The sequence below is a fragment of the Aotus nancymaae genome, unplaced genomic scaffold (assembly GCF_030222135.1).
Source record: "Aotus nancymaae isolate 86718 unplaced genomic scaffold, 86718_ANA_hifiasm-v0.15.2.pri h1tg000058l, whole genome shotgun sequence".
Classification (NCBI taxonomy): domain Eukaryota; kingdom Metazoa; phylum Chordata; class Mammalia; order Primates; family Aotidae; genus Aotus; species Aotus nancymaae.
In genome coordinates this window covers 41,562,582-41,584,531 of record NW_026988472.1, presented here as the reverse complement: position 1 = coordinate 41,584,531, position 21,950 = coordinate 41,562,582, and the positions used below count along the sequence as shown (strand labels likewise).

The window sequence follows — 21,950 nt, the reverse complement described above, 5'->3', positions numbered from 1 at the left end:
AAGTCTCAGTTTAAATGTTCTCTTCTTAGTGAGGCTTTACTACATCACTTAATCTAACTTCACTCCTTTATCCCATGTATCAGTTAGTTTTTGCCATGTAACAAACACCTCAAGATTTAGTGGCTTAAAACAACCAGCATTCATTTAACTCATGATTATTCTGGGCCCAGCTGGGCTCACTCATGGGTCTGAACTTGGCTGGTGAGTTGGTGAGGTCCCAGATGACCTCAGTCACATGTCTAGTGGTTGACTGGCTGTCTCTTGGGGTGATGGGGATAACAGGGCCATATATTGCTTATTCTCCAGAAGGTTAACCCAGGCTTGTTCCCATGGCATCTTAGAGTTCCAAGAACAAGAGTGTAGGTCCTTAAATGCAAACACTTTTCAAGTCTCTGCCTACATTGTATTTGTTGTGATCCCAGTGGCCAAAGCATATCAAAAGGCCACTCCAGATTGAAGGAGAAGAGAAAAACTCCACCTCTTGAAAAGAGAACACAAGTAGAGGCTTGAAAACCCCTTGCACATTGGAGTTTGCTCTCTCACTGTGCTTGCGACCCTGAAGCTACTATATGAGAAGTCCAGGATAGCCTGCTGGAGATTGAAGCTTCAGGGAGGAGAACTAAGGTGCCCCAGCTAATAGCCTGCCAATCACCCGACATGTGAGTGAGGCTGTCCCGTATCATCTGGCTTCCAGCTGATCCACCAGCTGAGTATAGACATGTGAGAGAGCTGAACAGAGATCAGCAGAGTCAGCCCAGATTTGAAAATCACCTGGTCAACTCACAGAATTGTGAGCAAAATAAAATATTTATTGATTTAAGCCACTGTGGTTTGGGGTGGTTTGTTACACAAAAAAAAGCTAATCAGTACAGGGGGCCTCGATTAAGAAACCAAACTCAACTGGAGAATAATATATGATCCTATGTGGTTAGGTCTTGTAGCTGACAATGTTAATGCTTCACCCTTAATTGGTCAGGCCTTACCATTTCTGTTCATGTTTATCTGACTTCCAACTGCCAATTTCTGCATTTTTTTTGCCAAAGGGCTTTCTCTGGGCACCAGAGCCCACCTTGCCTGTGCACTCAGTAGACCAGAAGTCCTGGAGAATTAACATTTCCTATGAGCAGCCTTCAACCAGTGATGAATGGTAGTTCATGTATATATACCCCAATAACTTGCAAAATGAACAATTTGTTCCAAATGCTCTCCTGGAGTTCCCCAGTGGGATTGTGCTCCAGGAATTGGTAAAGAGCTTCCAGGTTCAACAGAGGGGAGGACTGCTGGCCGGGGCCTTCAGTATGCTGCTTCAGTGAGCGGCTCCATTGCCGCCACCCTGCTTGCTGCCTTCCTGGGTGCCACTCCCCCGGTGAGTCCAACATGACATGCTCCTTTCAGGCTCTTGGATGCTTCTCTAAGCAGTGTCACTCTTTACACTAGAAAGCTGGTAGGCACTATATGGAAAAAACAAAACAAGAAGGAAATAGAGGAGGTGCTAGAAGAGAGGGAAGAAAAATATGTGGTGGAGAACATTGTTGACTGTCAACCAGTAAAGGGCAAAGTGGAGCCCTACTAAAGTGGAGGAGTTTCTTAGATGAGGATGACTCTTGGGAGCCAGAAGAGAACCTGGATTGCCTGACCTCATTGCTGAGTTTCTGCAGTCACAGAAAATAGCACCTGAGACAGACAGATCAGAAGGAGGCAAGTGCAGAGCTGATTCTGATTCTGAAGATAATGGAGAGGACAGCAAACCAAAGAAGAAAGGAGAGTTGGAAAAGCCACGAGACTTTGCTGGGCTTTGGAACTGAGCAAATTATTGGAGCTACAGACTCCAGTTGAGAGCTCACGTTCCTGATGAAATGGGAAAACTCTGATGAGGCTGACCTGGTCCCTGCCAAGAAAGTCAATGTCAAATGCCCACAGGTTGTCATATCCTTTTATGAGGAAAGGCCTATGTGGGCATTCCTACCTCAGGAGAGCAATGACAAAAAATGATGACAAGAATTATTCTCCTGAGCACTAGCCCTGTCACGTCTGGCTGGGAGTTTCAAGTGGGGAGGGAAGGAGTTTGACTTGTGTTGACATCACAGAGGTGGCTTGAGAAGATATCCTTTGAAGAGCCAGTATAGTCTCTGTGCCCTGCAGTAGTAGGCCAAGTGCTTGGAAATTGTTCCAAGCTGTGTAGCTTGCACATAGTCCCAGTGGAGGGGAAGGAGGATAAGTGTTTCAAGGTAACCTTTGTTGCACTTTACTGAGAAAAAGCAAAGGGCCTTCTATGAAGGACAAAACTTGCAGAATTGGGTGTGTAGGAGAGCAAAAATATACTGTAGATCTTCAAAGAGCATCTCCACAACCCTCAGCCTTCTTCCCAATAATGTCAACTCTGCATTTTTACAGTGTAGCATTGTGTAGTTTTTGGCTATTATTGGTGTATGATTTGGGGAAGGGAGAGATGGAGTGGGGAGAAATGGAGATGGGTAGCCTCATTTTGATTACAATTTAGGGCCTGATTGGGGAAATAGTGAAGCAATGGAAAGGACAATGATTTGTTTCTGTGTCCAGAATATTTCACATTAAATATGTCATTGGCACCATAAATAAGAACTGTGAGAGACTATTTGAAAACTGTGAATAAGCATGTCCATACCACAATATCTTCTGTATCCCATAAGTATATACACCTCCTATGTACCCACAAAAATTATTTTTTGATTTAAAAAACCTGAATATCTGAAACCTGTAAGACAGGGTATTCCCTGCTTGAATTTAATGCTGTTCCCCACAAAGAATTAAGCCACATCATAAGTTACGAAAGCTGCCATTTTGCAGATGGAAAGTAACTAAGGAGGGAAGGCTTTTATTGAAGCCTATACACAGGCAGATCATTCTATCTTAGAGGTGCTAATTCCTGAAATTAAAGAAGAAAACCCTTTATTTTTCAATTATGAAGTTATAAATATCAGCTTCGCCATCCAAGCCAATGGCTGAGGTGTTGGGGAAGGAGAAGAAGGTGGTAGAGGAGATGGGAGAGTAGGGGAAAGACAAGGGCCTATGCGCTTAGGATGGAGAACTCTTGGAGTCTCTCTGTTTTTTGAGCTTTGAACTCTGAAACCATTGGTGGTAGGGTCCAGTCACTGACAGCACAAGTTTCATTGAATCAATTTAGGAGATGAACGATTTCAAAAGCCTTTGTATCAGGAGAAGATTAAACTTTCATACTGGGGCAGTGGTTCACTTTAAAACAAAACAAAACAAAACAAAACAAATTTTAAAACGAAATCCTGAGAATTGAGTGATACCGAAAATGCTCTGTGTTAAGTCAGGAGCTCCATCCGTTCTTGATATCGTCTAGACTTGCATCTAGAGCTACGTTGTAAAATTGTTTTAGGCATGTATTAGGTTTCTGTGAAAACTTCGTTTACATGTAAACTTCTTACCACATTGTCAATTTTTGTCTTAATAAAAGTATAGATTTATATTTTTATAAAGCATTTTCAACATCACCTCCCTGCTCATGTCTCATTCATCTTCAGCCTGATTTGGAAACACATGGTTTATTTGGGCTGTGTCACTGGCGGAAGCTGGACATTTGCATGCAACAAATTTGGCAGGATGGTTTTGAAGTGGGGAAGGGAGAGTTTTGATATGATTATCAGATATAGAATAAAGGCCAAGGATAGGAAGAAGATGGGAGACAAGGGAGAGGAATGCGACTTGAGAGAGATCTTCTTTACCTTATATAGAAAGAAACAAAAGTTACAAATTTAATGTGTTCATTTTTCTTTTCTTTTTTTTAAAAATTTAAGGTACCATCCCATACTTTATTGATTTTTTCTTTTTTTTTAAATTGCATTTTAGGTTTTGGGGTACATGTGAAGAACATGCAAGATTGTTGCATAGGTACACACATGGCAGTGTGGTTTGCTGCCTTCCCCCCCATCACCTATATCTGGCATTTCTCCCCATCCTCTCTCTCCCCAACACCCCACCCCCTTCTGTCCCTCCCCTATTTCCCCCCAACAGACCCCAGTGTGTGATGCTCCCCTCCCTGTGTCCATATGTTCTCATTGTTCAACACCCACCTATGAGTGAGAACATGCAGTGTTTGATTTTCAGTTCTCATGTCAGTTTGCTGAGAATGATGGTTTCCAGGTTCATCCATGTCCCTACAAAGGACACAAACTCATCGTTTTTGATGGCTGCATAATATTCCATGGTGTATATGTGCCACATTTTCCCTGTCCAGTCTATCATTGATGGGCATTTGGGTTGGTTCCAGGTCTTTGCCATTGTAAACAGTGCTGCAATGAACATTCGTGTGCATGTGTCCTTATAGTAGAACGATTTATAATCCTTTGGATATATACCCAGTAATGGGATTGCTGGGTCAAATGGAATTTCTATTTCTAGGTCCTTGAGGAATCGCCACACTGTCTTCCACAATGGTTGAACTAGTTTACACTCCCACCAACAGTGTAAAAGTGTTCCTATTTCTCCACATCCTCTCCAGCATCTGTTGTCTCCAGATTTTTTAATGATCACCATTCTAACTGGCGTGAGATGGTATCTCAATGTAGTTTTGATTTGCATTTCTCTAATGACCAGTGATGATGAGCATTTTTTCATATGTTTGTTGGCCTCATGTATGTCTTCTTTTGTAAAGTGTCTGTTCATACCCTTTGCCCGCTTTTGAATGGGCTTGTTTTTTTTTTCTTGTAAATCTTTTTTAGCTCGTTGTAAATTCTGGATATCAGCCCTTTGTCAGATGGGTAGGCTGCAAAAATTTTTTCCCATTCTGTTGGTTGCCGATTCACTCTATTGACTGTTTCTTTTGCTGTGCAGAAGCTGTGGAGTTTGATTAGGTCCCATTTGTCTATTTTGGCTTTTGTTGCCAATGCTTTTGGTGTTTTGGCCATGAAGTCCTTGCCTACGCCTATGTCCTGAATGGTTTTGCCTAGATTTTCTTCTAGGGTTTTTATGGTGTTAGGTCTTATGTTGAAGTCTTTAATCCATCTGGAGTTAATTTTAGTGTAAGGTGTCAAGAAGGGGTCCAGTTTCTGCTTTCCGCATATGGCTAGCCAGTTTTCCCAACACCATTTATTAAACAGGGAATCCTTTCCCCGTTGCTTGTTTTTGTCAGGTTTGTCAAAGATCAGATGGTTGTAGATATGTTGTGTTGCCTCCGAGGCCTCTGTTCTGTTCCATTGGTCTATATCTCTGTTTTGGTACCAGTACCATGCTGTTTTGATTACTGTAGCCTTGTAGTATAGTTTGAAGTCTGGTAGTGTGATGTCTCCCACTTTGTTCTTTTTGCTTAGAATTGACTTGGCTATGCGGGCTCTCTTTTGGTTCCATATGAAGTTTAAGGTGGTTTTTCCCAGTTCTGTGAAGAAGGTCATTGGTAGCTTGATGGGAATACCGTTGAATCTGTAAATTACTTTGGGCAGTATGGCCATTTTCACAATATTGATTCTTCCTAACCATGAACATGGAATGTTTCTCCATCTGTTTGTGTCCTCTCTTATTTCCCTGAGCAGTGGTTTGTAGTTCTCCTTGAAGAGGTCCTTTACGTTCCTTGTTAGTTGTACTCCTAGGTATTTTATTCTCTTTGTAGCAATTGTGAATGGCAGTTCATTCTTGATTTGGCTCTCTTTAAGTCTGTTATTGGTGTATAGGAATGCTTGTGAATTTTGCACATTGATTTTGTATCCTGAGACTTTGCTGAAGTTGCTTATCAGTTTTAGGAGATTTTGGGCTGAGACAATTTTGGGCTGAGACGTGATTGCAGATCATGTCGTCTGCAAATAGAGACAATTTGACTTCCTCCTTTCCTAATTGAATACTCTTTATTTCTTTTTCTTGCCTGATTGCTCTGGCTAGAACTTCCAATACTATATTGAATAGGAGTGGTGAGAGAGGGCATCCTTGTCTAGTGCCAGATGTCAAAGGGAATGCTTCCAGTTTTTTTGCCCATTCAGTATGATATTGGCTGTTAGTTTGTTGTAAATAGCTTTTATTATTTTGAGATACGTTCTGTCAATACCTAGTTTATTGAGGGTTTTTAGCATAAAGGGCTGTTGAATTTTGTCAAAGGCCTTCTCTGCATCAATTGAGATAATCATGTGGTTTTTGTCTTTGATTCTGTTTATGTGGTGAATTACGTTTATAGACTTGCGTATGTTGAACCAGCCTTGCATCCCCGGGATGAAGCCTACTTGATCATGGTGGTTAAGCTTTTTGATGTGCTGTTGCAATCAGTTTGCCAGTATTTTATTGAAGATTTTTGCATCTATGTTCATCATGGTTATTGGCCTGAAGTTTTCTTTTCTTGCTGAGTCTCTGCCAGGTTTTGGTATCAGGATGATGTTGGTCTCATAAAATGATTTGGGAAGGATTCCCTCTTTTTGGATTGTTTGGAATAGTTTCAGAAGGAATGGTACCAGCTCCTCTTTGTATGTCTGGTAGAATTTGACTATGAAGCCATCTGGACCTGGGCTTTTTTTGGGTGGTAGGCTATTAATTGCTGCCTCAACCTCAGCCCTTGTTATTGGTCTATTCGAGGGTTTCGACTTCTTCCTGGTTTAGGCTTGGGAGGATGCAAGTGTCCAGGAATTTATCCATTACTTCCACATTTACTAGTTTATGTGCATAGAGTTGTTTGTAATAATCTCTGATGATGGTTTGTATTTCTGTGGAATCTGTGGTGATATCCCCTTTATCATTTTTTATTGTATCTATTTGATTATTCTCTCTTTTCTTTTTTATTAGTCTGGCTAGTGGTCTATTTTGTTGATCTTCTTGAAAAACCAGCTCCTGGATTTATTGATTTTTCAAAGGGGTTTTCTGTGTCTCTGTCTCCTTCAGTTCTGCTCTGATCTTAGTTATTTCCTGTCTTCTGCTAGGTTTTGAGTTTTTTTGACCTTCCTCCTCTAGCTGTTTCAATTTTGATGATAGGATGTCGATTTTAGGTCTCTCCTTGCTTCTCATGTGGGCATTTATTGCTATAAATTTTCCTCTAGACACTGCTTTAAATGTGTCCCAGAGATTCTGGTATGTTGTGTCTTCATTCTCGTTGGTTTCAAAGAACATCTTTATTTCTGCCTTCATTTCATTGTTTATCCAGTCAACATTCAAGAGACAGTTGTTCAGTTTCCATGAAGCTGTGCGGTTCTGAGTTAGTTTCTGAATTCTGAGTTCTAACTTTATTGCACTGTGGTCTCACAGACTGTTTGTTATGATTTCTGTTCTCTTGCATTAGCTGAGGTGTGATTTACTTCCAATTATGTGGTCAATTTTAGAGTAGGTGTGATGTGGTGCTGAGAAGAATGTATATTCTGTGTATTTGGGGTGGAGAGTTCTGTAAATTCTATTTGGTTTGCTTTTTCCAGGTCTGAGTTCAAGTCCTGGATATCCTTGTTAATTTTCTGTCTCATTGATCTGTCCAATATTGACAATGGGGTGTTAAAGTCTCCCACTATTATTGTGTGGGAGTCTAAGTCTCTTTGTAAATCATTAAGAACTTGCCTTATGTATCTGGGTGCTCCTATATTGGGTGCGTATATATTTAGGATCGTTAGCTTTTCTTGTTGCATTGATCCTTTTACCATTATGTAATGCCCTTCTTTGTCTCTTTTGATCTTTGTTGGTTTAAAGTCTATTTTATCAGAGACGAGAATTGCAACTCCTGCTTTTTTTTGCTCTCCATTTGCTTGGTAAATCTTTCTCCATCCCTTTATTTTGAGTCTTTGTGTATCCTTGCATGTGAGGTGGGTTTCCTGGATACAGCACACCGATGGGTTTTGGCTTTTTATCCAATTTCCCAGTCCGTGTCTTTTGATTGGGGCATTTAGCCCATTTACATTTAGGGTTAATATTGTTATGTGTGAATTTGATCCTGCCATTTTGATGCTAGCTGACTGTTTTGCCCATTAGTTGGTGCAGTTTCTTCATTGTGTTGACGCTCTTTACCATTTGGTATGTTTTTGGAGTGGATGGTACTGGTTGTTCCTTTCTATGTTTAGTGCCCCTTTCTGGAGCTCTTGTAAAGCAGGCCTGGTGGTGATGAAATCTCTGAGTACTTGCTTGTTCGTAAAGGATTTTATTTTTCCTTCACTTATGAAGCTTAGTTTGGCTGGATATGAAATTCTGTGTTGAAAATTATTTTCTTTAAGGATGTCGAATATTGGCCCCCACTCTCTTCTGGCTTGTAGGGTTTCTGCTGAGGGATCTGCTGTGAGTCTGATGGGCTTCCCTTTGTGGGTAACCTGACCTTTCTCTCTGGCTGCCCTTAGCATTTTCTCCTTCATTTCAACCCTGGTGAATCTGACAATTATGTGCCTTGGGGTTGCTCTTCTTGAGGAATATCTTTGTGGTGTTTTCTGTATTTCCTCATTTTTCTTTTAATAGTCTTTTTCTTCCAATACTATTTTAGGTACATGTTTGTTTGATATATAATTTACATATAGTGAAATACATAGATCTTCAATGTACTGTTCAATAAGCTTTAACAAACATATATGCCTGTATAAGCACCTCACAAATCAAGATATAGAGCATTCCTATCACCCCTAGATTGGTCCCTTGTGCCCCTTTGCAGTCATTCCTCATTCTTCACCAGAGGCAATCACTACTGTGATTTCTATCATCCTATATTATGATTGGCTATTCCAGAATTTCATAAAAATGAAATCATACAGAATGTACTCTTTTATGTCTTGCTTCTTTACTCAACTTAATGTTTTTGAGATTATCCATGTTGTGTATATCAGTAGTTCTTTCCTTTTTATTGCTGGATTGTGTTTCATTGTATGACTATTGCATAATTTATTTATAAATTCTTATCATGTTGGATATTTGTGTTGTTTCTTGTTTTCATCTATTCTTAATAAAGCTACTATGAGTCTTCTTATGGGCATATATTTTCATTTCTGTTGAGTATATATCTAAGAGTGAAACTGCTGGATCATAGGGTAGATGTGAAGCCTTTGTGAGTGACCCATTTTCCCCAGCCCTCGCCTTGCCTGCTTTCCTTCTGGGTCTAGAGTACTAAGATTCCAGCAAGCATTCTGTGGAGGGGCCTCATGCATTCCCCTGCAAGTTTCAGAGCAGGAAATAGGGGAAGGTCAGGAAATAGCATAGGGCTAGAAGTTGAGCATGAGTGATTAGGAGACCAGGATCTAGTCTTGGTTCTTTCATTAATAATTTTGAGGCAAGTAGTTTTCTGACCTTTAATCTTCCCCATTGGTGCTCTTCAAGACTCCTTCCAGATGGTTCTACATTTGTCTTATGAGTTCATAATAGATGCTCAATTAGAATTTGTTTCCCTATGTAGGACAGGGAGAAGTATTAAGTTATTTGTGTTTTTCTTGACTACAAAACATTAACGTAGTTACTTTTTCACTGATTTTCCTGCCTTCTGATAAGGGCAGGTACTAAGGATGATGTTTTGTTTTTGTGACCTGGATGGTTGATAAAGACTACAAATAGGGGAAGCCAAGAGAGACCAGACTAGAAGGAAGAGGAGGCTCTAGAAGCATAGCAAATATATGAGTCAGAGAGAGAGAGAGAGTGTGTGTGTGTGTGTGTGTGTGTGTGTACATTGGGGTGCTAGCATAAAAGCAAGAGAAAGAAAGAAAAACACAGAGAGAAGATGGTTGCCACAAGGAGTAAACTTTGGGGAGAAAAAATACGTTTTGAAGCAGTTTTGCTGAGTCATGTAAGGGAAAAGACAACTCTTTTTCCTCTTACCAAGAAAATTGAAATAGAACCATCATTCTACAGTCTTTTCAGGGTTGTATATATAGTTCTAATGACCTCAAGGCCAGAGGAGAATTCTCCAGAGGGACCCTATAATATTTAGGTTGAATGAATGAAAGCATCAGTTAGAATAAAAGCTAACATGCTGTGACAAAGACACCTAACAACACCATAGACTACAGAACTAGAAAGAGGACTTGTCTTTCAGGTAACAATTCAGAGGTGCATGATCCAGATTGGTGAAGCAAATCCCCTCCACACTCAATCAGAAACCCGAGGTCTTTCTATTGTGTGGCTCTGCCATTACCTAAGGTATTGTTGTTATCCATATAGTTGAAGCTAGATTGCTGTGGGTACCAGGTGGTGGGAAGAAGAAAGATAGCATGGAGACACACGTACCATCTTATATTCTCATTCTGGAAGTGGCATACATTACTTTTTCTCACATTCCACTAGCCAGAATTCAACCATGTGACCGAGCCTAATCTCAAGGGACATGGAAGTGTAGTCAAGCTGTGTGCCTAGGAAGAAGGAAAGAGTGGATTGTAATGGACGACTGACAGTCTTTACCCCAAAGAGCAAGCCCTCAAATCCCCCAAGGGACTGCTTGGGGGACCATTTTATTTATGTCCTGAGGGAACACCAATGTTCTTCAGGCTTCACTGAGATTTTTTTCTACTCTGGTCTATCCTGCATCTCTCCTGTGTGTATGCACTCACACCATGGTCTGATCAGCTTTGGCAAAGAGGATTATTTACAGTTCTTGAATTCTTGCTCAATACCAAGTTAGGCTAGAGCTGCATGTGCTTCAGGAGCAGGGTGAGGTAGGAGGGAAGCCAGCTAAAGGGCTCTGTTTCTTCCTCAACGTGTTTGTCTCACAGTGGGGAGTTAAGACTGAAGTCTCAAGTCTCTCTCCTTTCCTGGAAAATCTTCCCTAGCCATATGTGCCCTTTTCTGCTCACCTTCATTACTCACCTTCATTATCCAACAATCCTTTTTCTTCCCACTTCCCTCACAGATCCCAAGTGTTGACTGGCTATGACAGTATGCAATTGAATGCAGAGTATTCTCCCTCCACTGTGATTATTAAGCTTCATCTCCTATGCAGTTGAATCACCTTCAAAAAGATGCAGCTAAGGTCTCCAGGCTACAATTTCCTTCTAAGGTGTTGAGTGGTATGTGCTTGAATGTTCCTTCATGGTGACATCAATGCCAATTTTATTAACTGAGCACTTCCTCTCCTCTTTCTCTCTCTTCTTTCACGATATTGACTCTTCCATTTTTCTTTATTCCAAGCCCTCCATGGCCGGTGAGCCAAGTCCACACTGTCAACAGGTCCCTTGGAATGGCACCTATATTTGGCTTGCAACCAGACTCTGGGGACATCTATATGACAGTCATATTTGAATAGAGAAATGGAGAATTTTCTTTTCAAGAGAAAGAGCTAGAGTTTAATTAATATCAGGGCAAAATGGTTCATCTCAAAATAAATTATATTCTCTAGCTGCTAGAACAGCTGTTGAACAAAACACATTCTCTAGCAAGTGAGAAGAAGGATGACAACCTGCAGATCTTAAATGAGAAGAAAATTGGAAAAGCAAAACAAGCAGGTGTGGTAGGTTATATTAATGATGGCCCCCATATACTTCCCCTTCTTGTGGCATCACAAATCTTCCCATTAAGAGACAGTGTCTGTTTCCTCACCCCTTGAGTCTAGGCTGGTCATGTCACCTACTTTGGCCAATGGGACATTGGCAAACATAAAGCAAGCAGACTCTTGGAATGTGTTTGTGCATTGAGGCTTTCTCTCTTGTTGCTCTTGAAACCCTGAATCCCAAGCTAGACTGCTGGATGGTGAGAAACATGTAGCTGCCTTCATCACCCCAGCCAGCAGCTTGCCAATGCTGGACACATGTGTGAGGCCATGCTAGGTCACCCAACCTCTCAATAACTCATTAGCTGACTGCAGACAAATGAGATATCTCAACCTAGACCAAAAGAACTACTTGGACAAACCTCAGAATTGTGTTCTAAGTAAATGGGGACTGTTTTAAGACACTAAGTTTTGGGGTGGCTTGTGATGTAGCAAAAGCTAACTGATATGACTGAGCAGCCAGTGCATATATGTTTGCATGTCTATGTGTTTCTATATATGTGTCTCTTGTCTCTTACATCTTCCCCCATATCCATAACAAATGTTCCCAACATGTTCTGAAATCAGTACAATCAGTTAAGACCTTTACTCAGATGCTCTGTAGGAACTTCAAGCTCTGAAAATAAACATATAGTGAAGGGGTAAGTCTCCTATTCTATCTCTCATTCCTTTCCTGAGCCTGGCCTGGCCAAACTGAAGGAAGGCAGTACCTATTATAGAATGCCCTATATTCCTTATTTCTCTGGAGATACTGTTTCTCCCTGGAAGCCCCAGCAAGAGGGATGAAAGAAGGTATGTGTGTGCCCCTAGGTTCTTTCAGTCCTAGGGAAAGGAAGGACTCCTATTAGTGCTTTCTTCCTTCTCATCATGGAGTTTAGATACCAGAATTTTATAGCCTAACCCATTGCTCCTCATACCCCACAAGGGTTGGCTGTTGCTGATGGTTTTCTTAAGGCAAGTTCCCAAAGAGTGTTCTTATATATCAGACATGGCTACTGGTTCTTAAACCACATCTTTGGCATTTCTGGGTATGTGGAGTAGGGGACTCCTCTGGTTAGATAAAGCCCACATGATATTCTGTCTTTGATATTAGTTCTCCATATTTAAGTGGCCTAATTATTACTTGGCCTCTATCAAATCTGTTGATCTTATTTTGGAAGAGAGTGTAGTAAATCCAGTTCTTATGAAACTAAAGTGGCTAGCAATAGGACTTCTTTTCTCTGTCCCACTTCCCCCGCCACCCGCCATTTCTATACATGTTTCAACCATGAAAATTATTTTTCTTTCTTTAAAACAGTTTTACTGGGGTATAATAAAGGCAAAAACAAGTATAAAAGTTACCTGTTTAAAGTATATAATTCAAAGGCATTTAGCAAATATACAGAGTTGTGCAACCATTAATAAAATCCAGTTTTAGGAGATTTCCATCTGTATTACTCCATTCTCACAGTGCTATAAAGAAATACCTGAGACTGGGTAATTTATAAAGAAAAGAGGTCTAATTCATGCATGGTTCTGCAGGCTGTACAGGAAGCATGGCAGCATCTGCTTCTGGGGAGGCCTCAGGGAGCTTTTACTCATGGCAGAAGGCAATGTGGGAGTAGGCATCTTACATGGCAGGAGCAGGACTGAGAGAGAGAGGGTAGATGCCACACACTTTTAAACAATCAGATCTCATAAGAACCCTATCATGAGAATAGCACTAGGGGGATGGTGTTAAGCCACAAGAAACCACCCCCATGATTCAGTCTCCTCCCACAAGACCCCACCTCCAACATTGGGGATTCCAATTCAACATGAGATTTGGCTGGGGACAGAGACTCAAACCATATCACTATCACATCCAAAGACCTCTTGTGCCATTTGCTGTCAGTCCCTATTCCCACTCTCAGTCCAAGGAAACTACTAATCTATCTTCTGTCTCTATAGATTTGCCTGTTCTGGATGTTTTATATAAATGGAATCATACAACATGGGAGGGTTTTTTTTTAAATAAAGACAATACTTAGGATAAAAATTTCCTAAAGACATAAACATGTTTACAAAAGTTGCTCTTCCTTTGAAAAGTTGATCCGTGAATATGAGCAAGATAACCTATCTTGGTTTGGTTGCCTCAAGGAAGATGCCAAGGCAAGAACTTGAGGGCAGGTAGTTTATTTGGGAGAAAATCACAGGAAACAAAAGTGAGGAAGTAGGGAGAATGAGACACAAAGAAGGAAAATATACAAAACAAATAAAAAGCATACAGTGAGTAGATTACCACTGTGGACAACTGGGGCTAAATCCCACTGAAGATTGCCTGAGAAACCAGGTGGGAGTGTGTTTCTACAGAAGCAGGGTGTTTATCTACCATGCTAGTTCACTAATGCTGTGTAACAAATTACCCCAAATGTAGCAGTTTAAAGCAACAATTAACATTTATACTCTCTCACTGTTTTAAGGGTCAGGAATTTGAGGTTGGCTTAGCTGGATTGTTCTGACTTGGGGTTCTCCCTTTAAGATTGCAACCAAGCTGTTAGCTAAGGCTGCAGTCATCTGAAGACTTGACTGGGGTTGGAAGATCTGTTTCTGAGATGCCATACTCACCTGGCTGACAACTCAGTTGCTAGTTGTTGCAGAAGGCCTCAGCTCTTTGCCGCGTGGCCCTTTCTATAAGTCCTCATGATACGGCAGCTGGCTTTCCCCAAAGCAAGTGATCCAAAAGATATCAAAGTGTGAGCAGCAATGCTTTTTGTAATCCAGCCTAAAAAGTTGCACACCATTATTTCCTGCTATATTATATTGGTTGCAAAGGTCAGCCCTATTTTCTTTTTGTGGGGAGGACTGCACAAGGGCATGAAAACCAGGAGGCAAGAATAATTGAGGTCCCTTTCAATCCTGAATACCATATCCATCAACTCCTGTCCTTCATTGGTTGAAGGTTATCTTGTGTGTGTTGAGTAAGCTCCAGGAGGGACTGCTGGAAGCCTCAGGCAGAGGGTTAGTAGGCATTTGAGGTGAGAAGCTGCCAACCTTCCAGGAATTATCTACTGTGGCTACAGGTAAACTCAGAGGTGGGCCTACAGGGGCTATGGGACAAAGCTTCACAAACATCTTCCATATGCCCTAAAGATGCCATCACTGAGACACTTTTTCAGGTCCACCATTGATAATTAAAAGAGAAATCTTCCACAGCTCAGACTTATAGGAGAAACAAAATGATAGGTTGTCAGTGAGGTATTTATACCTTTGAAATGCCCTCTAGGTGACTGCCACGCCAGACTGAGCTTTGGGTTTTTAGAAGCCCACCATCCCCAAAGAAACAGCTCCCAGAACACCAAAACCACCCTACTCCTCATATTGCTACAGAGTATAAAATCACAGGCCAGTCCTGGGCAGAAGTCCAGCTATATTCTTGATATATGGAAAGGGAGCTGGATTCAAAGGCAGAAGTCAAGATTTAAAGCCTCAGTGTGGTGAAGGTTCCTCTCAAGGTAACCTGGGGTAGCAGGAAATGATGACATACTAGTGCCTGGAAACACTGCCAAGCACTGGTTTTAAATCATTGACATCAATGGGCTCCATCACTCATGTCACTGAAATCTGCTATCCTATAAAGGAACAAAAGCAGGGGGAAACAGGGGAAGGTAGGAACAGGGTAACAGAGAGAGGAGAGGAAACAGACCTATAACTGAATTAGGTCCTTTGCTGAATGGCCAAAGCTAGAGGAACCAATGTCCTTCCTGGCCCAGGACAATTCTGGTTTAACTTGTTGTTCTCGAATAGTTATCTACAGCACCTCCTTTTACTCTCAAAAGCATCTAGATTTGGGTAGTAAATTAGACATTTATCTTACACATAGCACACTGTACTATCACAAACATAATCTTCCTCATAATCAATTGTAAATGTTTAATATCTGTCTTGTCTGCTCAGCTGTGATTTCTGGGTGGATAGGGACCACATCTAATTTTTACACTACTCTGTCTGAAGTATTGGCATTTGTGAAGTGCTTAATATATGCTTTACTTACTTATTGAATGCATGAATTAATGAATGAGTGACTGAATCAATGAATGGATACACTACCTCTGTTTAAAAAGATGTGGTATGATCGGAATGAGCTGAGGGGAAGGAAGTGAGAAGTCATTAAGTCTAAAATTCCAAGGGGAGCCATAGGAAGCGTGTTTTAAAATCCCGGGTCAAGGCTTTATTCAAATGTATTCCTTTTATTTAGTTCCAGCGGCTCTGGGGCCAGATGGTGTGTGCTCACAAACAGAGCTGCTGCTGGTGAAAAGTACGGGGCTGTGAAATGTTCAGAAAAGCCCCGAGTGTGAGTCAACAGGCTTTGCATCTCTGGTCTCTAAGGGTCTGCTCTGTCAGCAAGTGGTTCTAAAAGCCAAGAAATTGTGTTTTCAGTGGCATGGGACTGTAATGCACAATTTCTGTATTATTTCCTGTTTAGGGAGAGGGAGGCAAGCATTTTGCTACCAAATAAGGACCATTTATGGACTACTCAGTCACATTTGCTGAGAGCTACATGGAGCTGCCACGTGATTCTAAGCATAAACTTTAGCCCATCTCACAGAGCCAAGAGCGCAGTCACAGTATTCATGAGATCAGGAAAAAATGAAAGTTGAAGCCAGATTTCTGCACAAACTGCTATATGGTGGCTAATTTAGAGGGGAAGCTTCAATATCTCCAGTGGTGAGGTTTGATTTATCATCCCAGCTTGTCCAAGGACACTAAAAACTCCTAAGCATTTGGCTCTTAAATTCCCCAACAGAAGTTGCTATTATTATTTTTTGTTTAGCTTTTAGAAATAGAGTGAGGACACTTCATAAGTCATAATACCTGGCTTTTATTTCTTGTTCTGCCATTAGGTTGTTGTTGAGCAGCCTACTTAATTTTTTGATAGATGTTTTTGTTCTATAGTGGGAATCACTATGCTGACTACATCATTATAAGACTAATGCCCTGTTCATTATTATTATAAATATTGATAAAATGTTCACATCTGCCCATTCCAGTCCTTTCCAAGCATAATTCCAGAACACATCCTTCAAAAATCCCCTCAAAAGTAGAAAACTTCACAGCAAACTGTCTGATATTTATTTAGTACCTAGTAGAATACACATAATTACAATGCAATAGCAGCAGGCTAAGGGAGTAGATAATAAGTAGTCACATTATAGTTGAAAGGCAGAAGATGGATAGAATTTAAATAGGCAGTCAGGAGAAAGGGCCTTCCAAGAAGGAGAACAACATTGGTAAAGTCATGGATCAGGGGCTGGTAAACTGCAGCCTGCAAAGCAGATTTAGCCTGCTGTGATTTTGTAAATAAAGTTTTACTGGGATACAGACATACTCATTCATCTATGCATTGCCTATGGCTGTTTTCCCGCTACAGCGGTAGAGTTGGGTAATTGTGACAGAGACTGTATGGCCACCAAAGACTAAAATATTTACTATCTAGCCCTTTTATAGAAAAAGTTTTTTAAGTCCTAACATAGATCATGGTGGAAATGGGGTCTAGGATTTTTCCTGACCAGAATGGGGTTTCAGAGAATGAGTTTAAACAGAATGGATGGAACCAGGTGACACAGATCTTCAAAACCATTGTGGTAGGAAACAGGGAACAGGCTCATGGGGAGTGGAAATTGCTTTTCTCACCCTACAGTAAATTCAGTCTCAGTCCCAGATACTGAGAATCTAGAGGAATGGAAGCTGCTTAAATTCATTGACTACATCTGTTCTCTTCTTCTTCTTCTTCTTCTTTTTTTTTTTAAATGGAGTCTTGCTCTGTCACCAGGTTGGAATGCAGTGACACGATCTCAGCTCACTGCAACCTCTGCCTCTGCATCCCAGGTTCAAGCAATTCCCCTGCCTCAGCCTCCCCAGTAGCTGGGACTACCGGTGTGCACTACCACGCCCAGTGTGGTAGAGACAGAGTTTCACCATGTTGACCAGGATGGTCTCAATCTCCTGACCTCGTGATCTGCCTACCTCAGCCTCCCAAAGTACTGGGATTACAGGCATGAGCCATTGCGCCCAGCTGACTCCATCTATCTTTCTATCTGTCAATCCATCCATCTGTTCATCTACCCACTGAGCGTATATTTATTTATTTTTATAGAATCATTTTCTTACTCAAATAAAACATGGTAATTGTAGGGAAAAGCATTTTGAAAAATACAAATGAGGCCCACCCCCTAAAGTACATAATCACCCGTAATCCAACTAACCATAGATAAAACCACTGTTAAATTTCAGTATGTGTCCTTTTAATCTTTTTTATTGCAAAGAAAATGAAGTTTTTGTTAAGTGTATACTACATACCAGGCAGTATGCTAAACATTGAGGATACAAAATGGTGTACGCCAATAGCAAAGACAGGGAATCAACCTAGATGCCCATCAACTGAACTGGATGAAGTAAATGTGGTACATATACACCATGGAAGACTGTAGCCATAAAAAGGAACACGATCATGTCCTTTGCAGCAACCCAGATGGAGCTGGAGGCCATTATCCAAAGGGAATTAATGCAGGAACAAAAAACCAAATACTGCATGTTCTCACTTATAAGTGGGAGCTAAACATTGATTACATGTGGACACAAAGAAGGGAACAAGAGACACCAGGGTCTACTTGAGGGTGGAGGATGGAAGGAGGTGAGGATCAAAAAGTTACCTATGGGGTTATGTTCATTACCTGGGTGACAACATAATATGTATAACAAACCCCTGAGACTTGCAATTTACCCATGTAACAATTCTGCACATGTACTTCCTGAACCTAAACTAAAAGATGGAAAGAAAAAAATAAAATTTTAAAAAATGGTGTAAGCTTGGTCTCAACCTCAAGAATGAAGAGCAATGATGGAAATTGTTGAAGTATAGGGTGAGACGTATGATAATAGCTGCCTACAGAGATAAAAGGAAAGCAGGGAAGAAGGAATAATCAGCTTTTCCTGGCCTGTTATATTATTTAATGAACCCTAGAAGTTGTCTGAGAGTCAGCTAGGTGGCCAGGAACATTCCAGACAGAGGGGAAAGTAACTGATGTTTCCCATGTGCATATTAGGTGCCAAAAGTTTTAGTGGCAATGTCTCATGTAACCATCAAAACTGCTTTAGGCAATGGGTATTATCTCTCTCACTTTACAGATGAGGAACTTGAAACTCTCAAAGGTAAGGTATTTGCCCAGGGCCATTTAGATAGCTTGAGGTGAAGGCAGTCTTTGAGCTCAGAGCTGTTCCCCATACTTTCCCCACTTTATCATGCAACTTCCCCAGGATAAACAAATTCATGGCGGCCACTTTCACTGGTTTTATTTAACAAATATTTATTGAGCATCCACTGTGTACCCAATAAAGAATATATTGACTGTATTCTCAAGAAACGCTTAAAGAACCCTCACAAGAGTGTGTGTGTGTGTGTGTGTGTGTGTGTGTATTGAGGTAGTCTGTGTGAAAAGTCAGGTTTTGCTTTGACTTCAAAGAGAACTTGAAACTGATCTAGACCCCAAATATATATATATCCAGTTTCTTCCCTCCTTGGTTGTAGGACTCATGGCCCCTTCTTGGAGGATGTAGACCAAGCATGTTGCATTGTGTGCACCCTAGAGAAGCCATACTAACTGGATGATTTTAGAACCCCCAAAATGGAGATGGAGGATGCCAGTCATTCATTAAGTCAGTCAACCAATTACCAGCTCCAGTGGGGTTCGGCTATGTGTATTAATTGGGCAAGGTGACAGGAAAGTAACATTCTTCCATAGTTGCCACTTTCAAAAGAAATGGCTGCCCAATTGTGGACAGAAGACATAGGCCAGGCTTGACAGTCAGTGCCGTAGGCGTTCTAGGGAATAGGTCTTATAGTGGACTGAAGAGACTGGAGAATGCTTCCTAGAGCAGTGATATTTCAAATATCTCTTATCATGGCTGGCTAGATAGCAAGCATGAAGAGGAGAGGAGAGGTTAAAGTCTTCCTTCCAAAAACCCAGGAGGACCACTTGTCGAGTACTATGTTAACTATTTGGGTGATGGGTTCACTAGAAGCCCAAACTTTGCCATTATGCAATATACCCATGTAAAAGACCTGCACATGTACTCCCTGAACCTAGAATTAAAAAATAAAATAAAATAAAAAATAAAAACCCGGGAGTTGCTTTAACCTCCAAATTCCACTGGGAAGGGTGTGTGAAAGTTGGAGGGTGGGGATGTGTCTCACTCTCCCTTTCTCTGGAACACACACAAAGCCACCCACAGAGTTAGTAAGTTGTACCATAAAATATGGCATGGCCATAAATGAAATTACAAAGGAATTGCTTCCAAAGGCTTCACCTTGAAGCCTTAACTTCTACATTGAGAGCACACCATTTATTACCACTGCTGCTGGGAAAAGGAGCCGTTAGTGTAATACAGAGTAGAGAAGACAGGCAGGCTAAGGAGAAGAAAATGGTAAGATTTATTGCGGGAATAAAACCCTGAGCAAATTGCCTCTTGTTAAATATGGGTGTTGGGACCATTGTCAAAGCAGCTCACTTCAGGCAAACACAGTGGTCTCGCTGGAAAATTATCTTCACTGCTCTGTACCTCTCTTTCTTTCTTTGTATCATAGCATGGTAAGTGGTCAGATAAGAAAGGATTAGTGAGCAGGAAGATACTTTTTTTCCCTTTAGGTTCCTTGGTCCAGCTGTCCCTTTATCAGTTTACGCATGACTTCTTACTCAGGTGACCTAATCTACATTCAACAGAGCTCTGGTGAGGGCTTTCCATGGGGCAGGAACTGGGTAGGGGACACAGTGTTGAATAAGACTGATCTGGTCCTTATCTTCAAGAGATCTACCTGAGCTTGACCTCTGGACCTTCTTATGTCTGGGGGGATGTGCAACCAGTCAAGTTAATCTTGGCAACAACCTGAAGCTCCATAAGAACCTGGCTTCTCCTATTTTCGGTAGAGTTGAAGTCCAAGGCCTAGTCAGAGAGCCTAGGGTTCTCTTCTGACTTCTTGTCAACTATAAGGTCTTAACACAGGGTAAATGATACAAACTAACAAGATCAGCACTGTCCAATAAAACTTTCTGCAATGATGGAAATGTTCTGTATTTTCACTGTCCAATATGGTAGACAGTAGCCATAGGTGGCTATTGAACACTTGAAATGTGGCCAGTTGGAATTGGGATGAGCTGCAAGTGGAAAATACACGTTGAATTTCAAAGCCTAAGTACCCTCATCCCAAATAATGCAAAACATCCCAGTAATAATGTGTATGTTAATTCCATGTTAAAAGTATAATCATGTGGGTATACTGAGTTAAATATATTATTAAAATTAATTTTACCTGTTTCATTTTACTTTTAAATATGCTACTAGGAAATTTTATATTATATATGTGACTTGCATTATATTTCTGTTGAACAGCCCTGTTTTAAACCTTGGTTTACTTATCTGGAAAACTAGGGGGCTAGACCAGAGATAGGAAAGGTGCATTTATCTCAAAATTGCTATGATTTTCCACACACCTGACCCATTGTGAGTTGCCTACCCGACAGTGGGAACTGTGGTCAAGGTGCTGTAAGTGCCCTACTCACAGCCTCTCAGCACTTGCCATATCCTAGAACATGCTGAAGTCATCCTATTTCAAGTACTTATAGCTCTTACCCTTAGGGTTCTTGATTAGCCTGCAGGAGGGGAGCCCAGTAATGCCTCCAGGAGAACTCTCAGCATATAATGAATGAAAGTTGGAGGATAAATACCTCAGTTTCCGTGCCCCTCAAATGGTACACTCTAAAGTATTTCCTACAGTTTGTTAGAGTTCCCCATCAGGATTGAGCCTCAGCAACCCACAGTAGTACCATGCAATGCACAACAATACTCCATTTATCGGCTTCCTTCTCTTCCCTACTTCACTTCCCCATTTCTCTACAAGTGCTTCCTAGGGTCACCTCCTAAATAAGTTACTGGACTCCCATCCTTTTCTCAGAGTCTGCATCTGGGTGAACGCAACCTAAAATAGCCAATTAACTAGCCCTAAAAGGTAATGATGTTTAAAGGCACTGTCCCAGGAGCCTTTGAATGGCTTCTTCTGTTTTATCAGTTCATCAGGATCTCTTGCACATTAACCAGCAAGTAGATTGCTTTCTGTTGTTCTTGAGTTTGTCCTGTCTCACAGAACTGCAGACATAATTACTTGGCACTCTCTCCTTGCCCTCCCAAACATACCACGTCACATGAGTTGGTACTTTCAGCTACATTTTGCTTGTATTAATGACTTCTATTTTAATACTAGTTTCCAACCTCAATTTTCATCAGACTGAGCTCCTGGTTTCATTTTCTCCTAATTGTAATAAGATGCCACAAGACATCTTAAACATGATGAGTCCTGGGTGAGTGTAAATTGTTTGCTGCTGTTGAAGACACTCTGGGAGAGAATCTTCCGGGATCTGACAGAAAATTGTTCCAGATGTCAGAAATCCAGGGCCAAAAAAATAAAAATAAACTCCAGTTACTAAACTGATTAGGGTCTGGTATTTCAGAAATAAGAGCCTTCAGGATGAGC

The 21,950-nt window shown here is 41.0% G+C and overlaps 1 pseudogene; it reads left to right on the top strand.

Moving 5' to 3' along the window:
* Positions 1-1,154: 1,154 nt before the first annotated feature.
* LOC105705509 (chromobox protein homolog 1-like) lies at positions 1,155-1,992 on the top strand (annotated as a pseudogene).
* The last annotated feature ends 19,958 nt before the right edge of the window (positions 1,993-21,950 follow it).